Source organism: Palaemon carinicauda, chromosome 9, assembly GCF_036898095.1.
Source record: "Palaemon carinicauda isolate YSFRI2023 chromosome 9, ASM3689809v2, whole genome shotgun sequence".
Lineage (NCBI taxonomy): Eukaryota > Metazoa > Arthropoda > Malacostraca > Decapoda > Palaemonidae > Palaemon > Palaemon carinicauda.
In genome coordinates, this window is record NC_090733.1 from 11507915 (window position 1) to 11520414 (window position 12500).

The following is a 12500-nucleotide window of genomic DNA, read 5'->3' on the forward strand; positions in this document are numbered from 1 at the left end:
ATCTGATCGTTACTCCCAAGGCAGATAAAGATAAAGAGAAACCCTCGTAAGAGACGAGGCACGTGTATTCTATGGACCTTGACACGAGCGCTGATTGTCAGGACAGAGAGCCCTGCTTTCTTTTATCTGCCAGGGATGTCCCTGGAGTCTTTGATATACATTACTCCACGCGCACGAGCTTCTATACAGTCTGCGACCATATAAGCTGTGGGGCTGGATTCTGAGAAGGGGGCTTGAATATCAACTCGTCTAACCGCTCACACCCGCAAGAACATCTCAACGAGCTCCATCACCTCCACGTGCGAGATATTCAGTTATCTAGGTATATTACTACTCGAGATATTACATAGTTCATTAAAATTGAACTTGGTTGTTCTCTTATAAGGACTAATTTTGTTATTTAATGCTGTACTTAAAGTTTAAATTATCAGTCGTGAGATGGCAAGGGCACGATGGTTTTTGTGATTGGATATTTTCAGAACAGTTGGTACAAATTGTTAATTGCAAATAATATTCATTATAGACAGTAAAAGTGAAATTGTACCTACAGTAAAAATGATGACACTGGTTAGCACTATTACCATAAACACAAAATCTTATTTGTATCTAGAATAAAAAAAAAAATAGACAGAAAACTGATTACATTAAATCTTTATGTAGGCCTACAATATTTGCTTAAAAATGACAGAGGGACGTCCAGCTGGATTACTTTTCACGATACAGTCTGAGACCAGTTGATCATCACATTTCCAAGTAAATCAAAATATGTAAGTATTCTTATAGAAACTGCAAGTAGTAGTAGTAGTAGTAGTAGTAGTAGTAGGTTTAATTCTTAACATCATTGTTATAAGTATCACTATTAAAACAAAAAAAATCCTTATGTATCCACACTATTATAAGACAAACATCTATATAAAATATCAATTTGGTAAAATAAATATAAAACCGAAATCAGTTTTTATGGAATGTTATTAACCAATCATGTTCTAGCCGGGGTTTCTTGCCCTTCGTCAAGAAAGGAATTATTCATGAAAGTAACCACTGGAATATTAAAACACGAATATCACAAAGATACGAAGAGCAAATCTCTCTGTCTGTCTCTCTCTCTCTCTCTCTCTCTCTCTCTCTCTCTCTCTCTCTCTCTGATTGCAGTGTCCGAAGTCTCGTTCTAGTCATCTCCTATACTCTAGATCATACAATGCAACCAAATTTACTAAGAAAATTAAACATTGTAACTTATACCTGAATCTAATTGGCAGTATAAAGAAAAAAAATAGTAAATCCTAGTCTCTGCCCTATGTTTAGTAAGTGAGGCTGGTAATCAAAACGTTAAAGGATGGATAGATAGCAGAGCTTAGTTGATTACAAGCGAGATAAAGCAGCAAATTGGAAGAACAGTTATTAAGAGGCTAACTAAAGTGTGTAAGGCGTGTCTTGATGTAGGAATGAAAGAATTGAAATTGGTAAGGGTTTACCAAATATATTAAGGAGGAGGATAGAAGATCCTGAGTGTAGTATTTAAGATACTGGTGAGGATTTGCTCCTCCCTATTTCACACTATTCTTGCTTTCGCAGATCAACTGTTAAAGAAGCCCAAAGGCTTGAGTTATAGTTACTGAGAGAAACAACATTTTTTCCTCATACTGTTCCAGCTTATTCGCAGCTTTTGTTCAAGTAGCTCATTTAAATAGATGTATGGTGGGAAAAATTGCGGACGCAGTACTTAGACTTTCTTGCTTGAGTGCTTCGATAATGTGGATTTGACAGTAAACACGCAATACGCAGAGTGATACGCAAAATACCTAAGAATGAATATGATAAACAGATCTTGCAGGTCCTGTAGTACATAGTGTTCCCCAGTATGATGGGACCAGGAAAACAGCCCTCAAACTAAGTAAAATTCTTAAGTCCCTGTCAAAGTGGCAAATGGATGTTTTTTTTTTTTTTTTTTTTTTTTTTTCTGAACAATGATGAAACACAAACTTTGCAAACTGAGTTTCTCCAAGTTGACCCAGCAGTTCCTTGACGTCGTCTTCCAGTGGAAAATATTTCTGACGCCCAAGCCTTTCCTTGTTGCTATTCGATAACTTTGCACAGTTCCCTTACACGCTCCTTCACAGCACCTCCTCAATCAGACCTCACGTTTCGTTGTCCAATCAGGATAGCTGCAAAAACAAAGCAACCGCTTCCTTATATACTATATGTCGATGGACACTCCCTCCAGAAAATAATTTATCAATAAAACCCTTGCGTCATCGGTCTCGCCTGGAAAGCCGCACTCGGCTGATGCTCTTTCTTCGCTTGATTTGCTGGCATATGAAATATGTCTGGAAATAGTGAGAATATTATGCAGGAAGTTTTGTCAGTAGAAGTTATTTGTTTCATTATTATTATTATTATTATTATTATTATTATTATTATTATTATTATTATTATTATTATTATTATTATTATTATTATTATTATTTGTAGAAATAGTAATAGTAGTAACAGAAGTGATGTTAATTGAACAAGAACACGGAAGTATACAATTATAACAAAATACAGGAGGGATTGTTATAGAACAGAAGCACTATAGGTCATCATTAGCTCTTTTGTGAAAATAGTTTTAGTAATATAATTAATTATATTATTATCATTAGTATCTATAAAAAATAAAAAGGTACATTCACTATTACCAGCCATTTGTAATGACAGTAAATGCATGCTCAGAGGCATTCCGATTCCTACAATCAGCTTACAGTAGAGTAAGACCATGACGGGAATTATGAATAACCCTAATTACATCCACGAATAAGACATCAAATCATCAATCAGCCAAAATGAGGAAACGCATAGGTAGCAGACCACCCTTCGTGTGACGCAAAACAAGACCGATAATATCCGGAAACTTTTACGATAAATCTTCTTAGAACTTTATTCCGAGACCTTCGTGAATATTCGTACCAACAATAAGATTTGCCCTTTTAATACTAAATGGGAACTGCTGATAAGTAGGCGAGTACCTTCACATCCTTCCAAATTCTTTCTAAGTAATAAGTGCTTATAACTGAAATCGCCGAAACAAGTTGGATAATGCTACTGATGGCTTTCATAATTAAATTCTATTGCTGCCACGAAGAGTGTTCGCAATGGATCATGAATTATTTTTGTAGGTAATATAGCCCAGCGTTTCCACATTAGAATTGTAATGGGTAAGGTAATGCTAGCTTTAAGCGCCGCTAGCTGATTATAGGTATTGTGTTCTAGTGCTAGACACTCAGGGACAGACAGGTTCTGGATAAAACTTCAGATAACAATAATTCGTAGGATAAAGTTCGTTTGCTTAAAATATGCTAGGATAAAGTACGTAATGTATAAAGTTCGATTATATTAGAATTCCATAATGGGAAAAAATCATATTTGAAAAAAACGTGCAATAGAAAAATCATAATTAAAAAGAGTATCGTAATGGGAAATGGTAATGGGACAAAAATTGTAATAAAAAAAAAATGTAAAAAATCGTACTTTTAGAAGTTCGTCGTGCAAATGTTCATTAGAAAGTTTTCCATATCCGTAAAATGTCTTATGAAAATGTTAATCCGTAAGTGTTCGTTCGAAAAAAATATATATATACGCAAAATTCAGTATGCTAAAGCCGAAGGTATAAAATGCAAAGGCTATGTAAAAGATTTAATATCTTTCTCTGTTGCTATCAAGTATTTTCTTTCATTTAGTAAAGGCCAAGTTGTTCATTTTTATCATGTCCAATAATATTTTCATTTCAATATCCTTAACAAATCTTAACTATCTTCAAACCAGGCCTTCATGAGAGTTAGAGTGGGACAAAACCATTTACTTTTGAGTATCGTAAAATTTTATTATGAAATATAGGTCGTTATTATATAACCAAACTGTTTTGTATTACTCAAATAATTACAAGTTATGGATTTATTTATACAGTTATTAAATAGCAATATTCGAAACAGTTTTTAAACATCACATATTGCCACATCTACAATCTCGATTCTCAGGTCAGTACTGGAATCCACATTGGTCAGTTAAGAAACTATAAACCTAATGTTAATCTCTTAGAAATGGTCAAATCTTATCAACTAGAGCTCCCATATAGTTGGCGCTCCATCACGCCATAAGTGATTAAATGCTTTAAGCCAGTCATTAAAGTTAACCATATAATGTGAAGATGAGTGGTTTTGATATGCACTTCCCTTGAGTCGTGTCAGAATAACTGATGAAAAGTCAACTTTTCAACATTTTGAAAAGCTTGAGGAGTATTCTCTATATCTTTCTCATATATATATATATATATATATATACATATATATATATATATGTATATATATATATATATATATATAGAGAGAGAGAGAGAGAGAGAGAGAGAGAGAGAGAGAGAGAGAGAGAGAGAGAGAGAGAGAGAGAGAGAGAGAGAGAGAGAGAGAGTTGTATATAAAATTGTAGCCAAAAATTGACCTGAAATTATTTGGCTTCCTCCCTACTACCTCCAAAGCAACTCGATAGGACTAGTTTGGGGCTAAGTAAAAAGTTTTGCAGCGAAACGAAACCATTTCAAGATGACAGATCTATCGGTAATTAAAAAAGAAGTTATGGATACTATAACACCTGAAAATTGGGAGAAGGCTATAAGGCATGCACAGCCATTGCAAGTAAAAGATGCAGCCAAAGATATGATAGAGAGATAAGTATTTTTGTTCATTCTTTACAATTCTTGAATCTCTTGACGAGGAATCTTCTTAAAGCAACTATCTCTCTCCCTAACACGCACAAACTATATATCTATCTATTTATCTATCTATCTATCTATCTATATATATATATATATATATATATATATATATATATATATATATATATATATATATATATGTATATATATACATATATATATATATATATATATATATATATATCCACGAAAGGAAAAGTGAAAAGACTTGATTGGAGTTAATACTTTCGTCCATTAGGGACATCAACAGGCTCAACAATGAGAATACATTATACAAAGACCTAGTATTCATACAGGAGAGGGAGGTCCAACAGCTGTCAGTTTCTTAATAATTCTGGAAAGGTCAGATTTTAGATAAAAGGATAATACTGGATTAACGGAAAATAGACATGGGCTTAGATTAAAATTTTTACCTTTGATACAGGAGATTAAAAAGGATTCAACAATATTCCTTTAGAAATAGTCATTTACATGGATTATTTTTTTTCGCCTCTGACCATCCAATTCCGTGACTTGACCCTAAACAGTGGGAGGCCAAGGCGTTATTAAGAGAACCTCTGGAGACTGACAGCTGTTGGATCCCCTTCTCCTGTATAAATATAATGTCTTTGTACATGTATTCCCATTGTTGAGTGTGTTGATGTCCCTAATGGACGAAAGTACTAACTTCAATCAAGTCTTTTCATTTTTCCTTTCGTGGTTATTATACATTTTATATTCATCATGTGTCAATACTGTACTTGAATGGTTGGTGAGATTGTTTAATATGTGTTTTGTGTTGTCAATGGTACCAGTAGATTGGGTTTGTGCATGTATTGTACCACTATATAAGGGTAAGGGAGATGTGCATGAGTGTTGTAATTAAAGAGGTATTAGTTTGTTAAGCATAGTTGGAAAAGTGTATGGTAGAGTACTGATTAATAGGATTAAGGATAAAACAGAGAATGCAATCTTGAAGTACAGGGTGGTTTTAGAAGAGGTAGGGGTTGTATGAATCAGATTTTTACAGTTAGGCAGATATGTGAGAAATATTTAGCAAAAGGTAAGGAGGTGTATGTTGCGTTTATGGATCTGGAGAAAGCGTATGATAGAGTTGATAGGGAAGCAATGTGGAATGTGATGAGGTTATATGGAGTTAGTGGAAGGTTGTTGCAAGCAGTGGAAAGTTTCTACAAAGGTAGTAAAGTATGTGTTAGGATAGGAAATGAAGTAAGTTATTGGTTTCCGGTGAGAGTGGGGCTGAGACAGGGATATGTGATGTCGCCGTGGTTGTTTAACTTGTATGTTGATGGAGTGGTGAGAGAGGTGAATGCTCGAATGCTTGGACGAGGATTAAAACTGGTAGACGAGAATGACCATGAATGGGAGGTAAATCAGTTGTTGTTTGCGGATGATACTGTACTGGTTGCAGACACAGAATAGAAGCTTGGCCGATTAGTGACAGAATTTGGAAGAGTGTGTGAGAGAAGGAAGTTGAGAGTTCATATGGGTAAGAGTAAGGTTATGAGATGTACGAGAAGGGAAGGTGGTGCAAGGTTGAATGTCATGTTGAATGGAGAGTTACTTGAGGAAGTGGATCAGTTTAAGTACTTGGGGTCTGTTGTTGCAGCAAATGGTGGAGTGGAAGCAGATGTACGTCAGAGAGCGAATGAAGGTTGCAAAGTGTTGGGGGCAGTTAAGGGAGTATTAAAAAATAGAGGGTGTGGCATGAATGTAAAGAGAGTTCTATATGAGAAAGTGATTGTACCAACTGTGATATATGGATCGAAGTTGTGGGGAATGAAAGTGATGGAGAGACAGAAATTGAATGTGTTTGAGATGAGGTGTCTAAGGAGTATGGCTGGTGTATCTCGAGTAGATAGGGTTAGGAATTAAGTGGTGAGAGTGAGAACGGGTGTAAGAAATGAGTTAGCAGCTAGAGTGGATATGAATATGTTGAGGTGGTTTGGCCATGTTGAGAGAATGGAAAATAACTGTCTGCTAAAGAAGGTGATGAATGCAAGAGTTGATGGGAGAAGTACAAGAGGAAGGCCAAGGTTTGGGTGGATGGAGGGAGTGAAGGAAGCTCTGGGTGATAGAAGGATAGATGTGAGAGAGGCAAGAGAGCGTGCTAGAAATAGAAATGAATGGCGAGCGATTGTGACGCAGTTCCGATAGGCCCTGCTGCTTCCTCCGATGCCTTAGATGACCGCGGAGGTAGCAGCAGTAGGGTATTCAGCATTATGAAGCTTCATCTGTGGTGGATAATGGGGGAGGGTGGGGTGTGGCACCCTAGCAGTACCAGCTGAACTCGGTTGAGTCCCTTGTTAGGCTGGGAGGAACGTAAAGAGTAGAGGTCCCCTTTTTTGTTTTGTTTCATTTGTTGATGTCGGCTACCCCCCAAAAGTTAGGGGAAGTGCCTTGGTATATATATATATATATATATATATATACACACACAAAATATGTGTGCGTGCGTGCGTGCGTATTTCGACCTTATGATAAGATTGAACCATAACCTCATCTAATGAAAGGCAGGGTGACTAACAAACATGAAACTAGAGCTCCTTATAGAAGTCTGATCCTACATGGTAACTGTCTTCCAGGATTTCCCTGATGTGACCACTGCCTTACATACTACCGAGTTTTGCCAAAATTCTCGACCATAAGGTAAGTCTATAACATTTAATCAGAAATACTCGTAATGAATCCATATATGATAAGAATCAACACCGTATCGTTTTCAAAAAGAAATTTTTATTGAACACGCTATTGTGTTCATCATATATAGAGTGCATCTAATACACACGTCGGAAGTTTAAAGGTTTAAAGACTGGTCATGAATGGCAGAGGCAAGGGACAGTGAATACCTTAGCTAACAGGTCAATGCCCTAGAGGCTGTCTAAATTAACCACTCACGCTAGGACCAGGGAGGGCTAGGCAATAGCTGCTCATGACCATGCAGGTAGACCTACAGGCTCCCAAAACATCCAATCATTGGCCCACAAGGATTGGGAGGATGCAGACACTACAAGAAACTATCGAGCTTGAGTGGGACTCGAACTTTGGTCAAGGGCAGCGACGTTTACGAAAGGTGACCATAAGTGTCTATGGGACACTATATGGTCATTACATTAGTTCTGAAATCTGGCCAGAAAAGCTAGAACACTTTATTAGAGCATAAGTACCAAGAGATAACAAAAGCTATATAAGATTTTGTAATTTAATTACAATACCAAGATTTATGCGAGCTTAATGACAATGGGAGTGTTCCCCTAAACTTCATATATCATCATCATCATCTCCTCTTACGCCTGTTGACGGAAATGGCCTTAAACTTTTCGTATGTATATATATATATATATATATATATATACATATATATATATATATATATATATACATATATATATATATATATATATACATATATATATATATATATATATGTGTGTGTGTGTGTGTGTGTGTGTTAGGGGCCTTTGTGTATTCCTTATATCCTAGGTCATTTACCCGTAAATGAACCTCCTAAAATTTAGGGGTCTAGGGGAAAATGTTAGATTCTTGGATTTCAAAACCAGGGTGCAGCGCTTCCCGTCCTTAAAAATTTAGTAAAGCCTTTCCCCCCCAGCCAGGAATTAGGGGAATTTATATGCAAAGCCTCTCGTTGTTTTCATCCTAGGGGAACGTGTGTGCAGGAATGTAGATAAGATTATTCTAATCAAGGTGTTTGGAAATATGGTATAAAAAATTTAAATTTCAACTTTTTATTGGTTTGTCCTTTTTGTTAATTTAGTTGAGTATTATATTTTTTTATGAAAGGACAATAACTATTCAGCTATTTGACATTTATTCTTCTCTACCGGCCTTTTTAATTACCGTTTGATAGTTTTGCTTTTATATGTCATGAAAAGTAAGTCATATAACTTGCTTCCTTATAAACAAGTCGGAACCTGCAGCTCTTGGCTATTTCAAAACCCAATCAACAGTGGAATCTTTTTTTTTTCACAATTTAGCTGGAGTGTTGTAGATTTGCCCAACTGAAATTGTGAATGCAATGGGAATAAGAAATTTCAGTAGAAAATCCTTCTAAATCTTATTACTTTATTTGAATGCTACAGTTGCGATTGTCAAGTGGTTAATCTTGTAACCGGTGTCTGAGGCAATAGATAGAAAGTGACACAAATATAAGCAAGCTTAGAGGAACATCTTAGAAATTATTCAAGAAACAATTTAAATAGATAATTTTGTACATTCCATTAAAACGTTTTTAATTACTGATAATAAAGGATAGCTCAAGTGAATAATGGTGGCTACGGACAGATTGTTAGGTTAGATTTCATTAAAAACTTCAAGGAATTCCATGTTATTTGAGAAATTATTTGCGTCCGTGACTCAACGGCTAACATCTGACTGCAAAGCACAATTATCATTATTATTATTATTATTATTATTATTATTATTATTATTATTATTATTAGCCAAGCTACAACCCTAGTTGGAAAAGCAGGATACTATAAGCCCAAATACTCCAACAGGGAAAAATAGCCTAGTGAGGAAAGAAAATAAGGAAATAAATAAATGATGAGAATAAATTAACAATGTATCATTCTAAAAAAACTGTAACAACATCAAAACAGATATGTCCCATATAAACTATTAACAACGTCAAAAAGAGGATATGTCATATATAAACTATAAAAAGTCTCATGTCAGCCTGGTTAACATAAAAACATTTGCTCCAACTTTGAACTTTTGAAGTTTTACGAATTCAACTACCCGATTAGGAAGATCATTCCACAACTTGGTAAACAGCTGTAATAAAACTTATAGAATACTGTGTAGTATATAGCCTCATGTTGGAGAAGGCCTGGCTATTAGAATTAACTGCCTACCTAGTATTACAAACAGGATAGAATTGTCCAGGGAGATCTGAATGTAAAGGATGGTCAGAGTTATAAAAAATCTTATGCAAAATGCATAATGAACTAATTGAACGACGGTGCCGAAGATTAATATCTAGATCAGGAATAAGAAGTTTAATGGACTGTAAGTTTCTGTCCAACAAATTAAGATAAGAATCAGCAGCTGAACACCAGACAGGAGAACAATACTCAAAACAAGATTGAATGAAAGAATTAAAACAATTTTTTTTCAGAATAGATTGATCACCGAAAATCTTGTAAGACTTTCTCAATAAGCCAATTATTTTTGCAATTGAAGAAGACAGACCTAATGTGTTTCTCAAAAGTTAATTTACTGTCGAGAATCACATCTAAAATTTTAAAAGAGTCATACAAATTTAAAGAAACATTATCAATACTGAGATCCGGATGTTGAGGGGCAACCGTCCTTGACCTACTTACAATCATACTTTGAGTTTTGTTAGGATTCAACTTCATACCCCATAAGTTGCACAATGCACTAATTTTAGCTAAATTTCTTTTTAAGGGATTCACCAACCCCAGATCTACATTCAGGGGATGGAATTGATACAAAGAGAGTAGTATCATCTGCATATGCAACGAGCTTGTTTTCTAGGCCAAACCACATGTCATGTGTATATAGTATGAAAAGTAATGGGCCAAGAACACTACTCTGTGGAAACACCAAATATCACATTCCTATACTCACTATGGTGCCCATCAACAACAACTCTTTGAGATCTATTACTTAGAAAATCAATAATAATACTAAGAAACGACCCACCTAATCCCAACTGTTTCAGTTTGAAAAGAAGGGTCTCATGATTAACACGGTCAAAGGCAGCACTAAAATCAAGGCCAATCATACGAACTTCCTAACCACAATCAAGGGATTTTTGTACAGCATTGGAGATTGTAAGAAGGGCATCACAAGCTCCAAGGCCTTTACGAAAACCAAATTGCAAACAAGGGAGTAGGTGATTACCTTCAACAAACCTATAAAGACGTTTTGCCAGAAGACGTTCAAAAACTTTAGATAATATGGGAGTTATGGAAATTGGGTGGTAATCAGTGGGACTTGGGCTACCACAAACACATTTACATAGAGGAGTAACATTACCAGTTCTCCAACAATTGCTAAAAGCTCCTCTTCTGGTTAACTTACGCAAAATAACCGATAACTTTGGAGCTAAGAAATCTGCTGTCTTTATAAAAAAACAAAGGAAAAATACCATTTAGGTCTACACCTCCATAAGCATCAAGGTCCATCAACAGAGCTTTAATCTTACCAGATCAAAAAGCTAAACTAGATAGTTTAGCCTTAGGAAAACAGGAATGAGGATGTTCAAGTTTTTCATTACTCTGTTTATTGTCAAAAACATCAGCCAAAAGGGTTGCCTTTTCATTTGGACAGTGAGTGACTGAGCCATCTGGTTTAAGTAAAGGAGGAATTGTAGCATCTACACCAAAGAGTGCAGATTTAAGGGTAGACCACCATTTATGTTCCTGAGTTGTACCAGAAAGGGTTTCTTTTATGGTTAAATTGTGTTCCTTTTTAGTTGAGGCATAAACTCTCTGAGCAAAAGCTCGAAGCTGAGTATAGTTGTTCCATGTCAAATCTGATTTGTTACCCTTCCAAAGGTGATATGCCTCCTGCTTCTCCAATTAAGCACGTCTAAAGTCATCATTGAACCACAGTTTGTCCTTCACTCGGTACCTTAGCGCACGAGAAGGGATACGCCTATTAATTATTATGACTAGATTCTCATTCAAAGGGACAACAGGATCTACGCTAGTATATAATCGTGACCAATTCAAGCACAAAAGATCATGCAAAATCCCATTCCAGTTTGTTTGGGATTTCATATAGATTTTACAAGAGTATGATATATCAAAGACAGGCTGCTCAGTCTTCACTACTAATGAAATCAAGGCATGATCAGAAAGGTGTATTCAGATTATCATTTCTATAGGTTAAAATGGTAGACAATGAAGATCTAGTTTGTTTTTGTTCATATTCTAAACCAATACTTCAACAATTTGTTTGTTATGATGGTTCCTTGATGATAATTCAGGTGTTGTTCCCTATGTTGCTAAATGTGTTTCTCTAGAGTGTTTAAAGGCCTACAGTTCCCATTTATCCCTTTTAATCCCTTTGTCGGAATATCATCTGGGAACAGTATAGTAAGCTTCTTTATGAACCTTTCTGGGTATTATCAGTCCTGTCTCATCTCAATTCCCATGAGGAAGAACTAACCAGCACTGTTCTCTCAACAATCTTGCTGGCTGAAATCTTCAACACAGTTGAGATTTATATCTCAGATTCCAGCCTGGCTGATATCCTACGACTTTTTGACCTTGATTTCGTGTCTCTTCATTACATCTATTAGGTATTTTATCCAAAAAGGAATAGGCCCCGTAACAAGTTTTGCTATGATGTCCCAAACCCTTGGAGATCTTGCAAGAAGTACTTTGCTCTTCGAGCGGACAATGCTGCCCCTTTTGCGAGCCAGTGGCATAGAAATCCCTAGCCCTAAAGCTTTACATCACCAAATCCTTTTACAGATGTAGAGGCTAAAACCTCCTTCATAATGAGCACTACATACTGTATTGACAACTGGCTATTCAAGGAGTCAAACTTTTTCTTTGTCACTGAATCCCTCCCATATTGCCAAGCCAATCAAGAAACCTACCGTTAGCCAAGGACTGCTGTCTCTAGGTCTGTCTGTCACAGCTCTACCACCATCCTCTCTTGATCCTTTCCCTCTTACCCCCTCATTCCCTGATCCTCCTTTTCCCACACCAGCCAACGCCCTCTCTACTGCCATGAAGATTGAAGTATCTACTAT

At 36.0% G+C, this 12500-nt stretch overlaps 1 pseudogene; it reads right to left on the minus strand.

Annotated features, from left to right (window-relative positions):
* LOC137646275 (glutamate receptor-like) overlaps window positions 1-12479 on the minus strand; it is a 38008-nt pseudogene extending 25529 nt beyond the window's left edge.
* Between the last annotated feature and the right edge of the window lie 21 nt (window positions 12480-12500).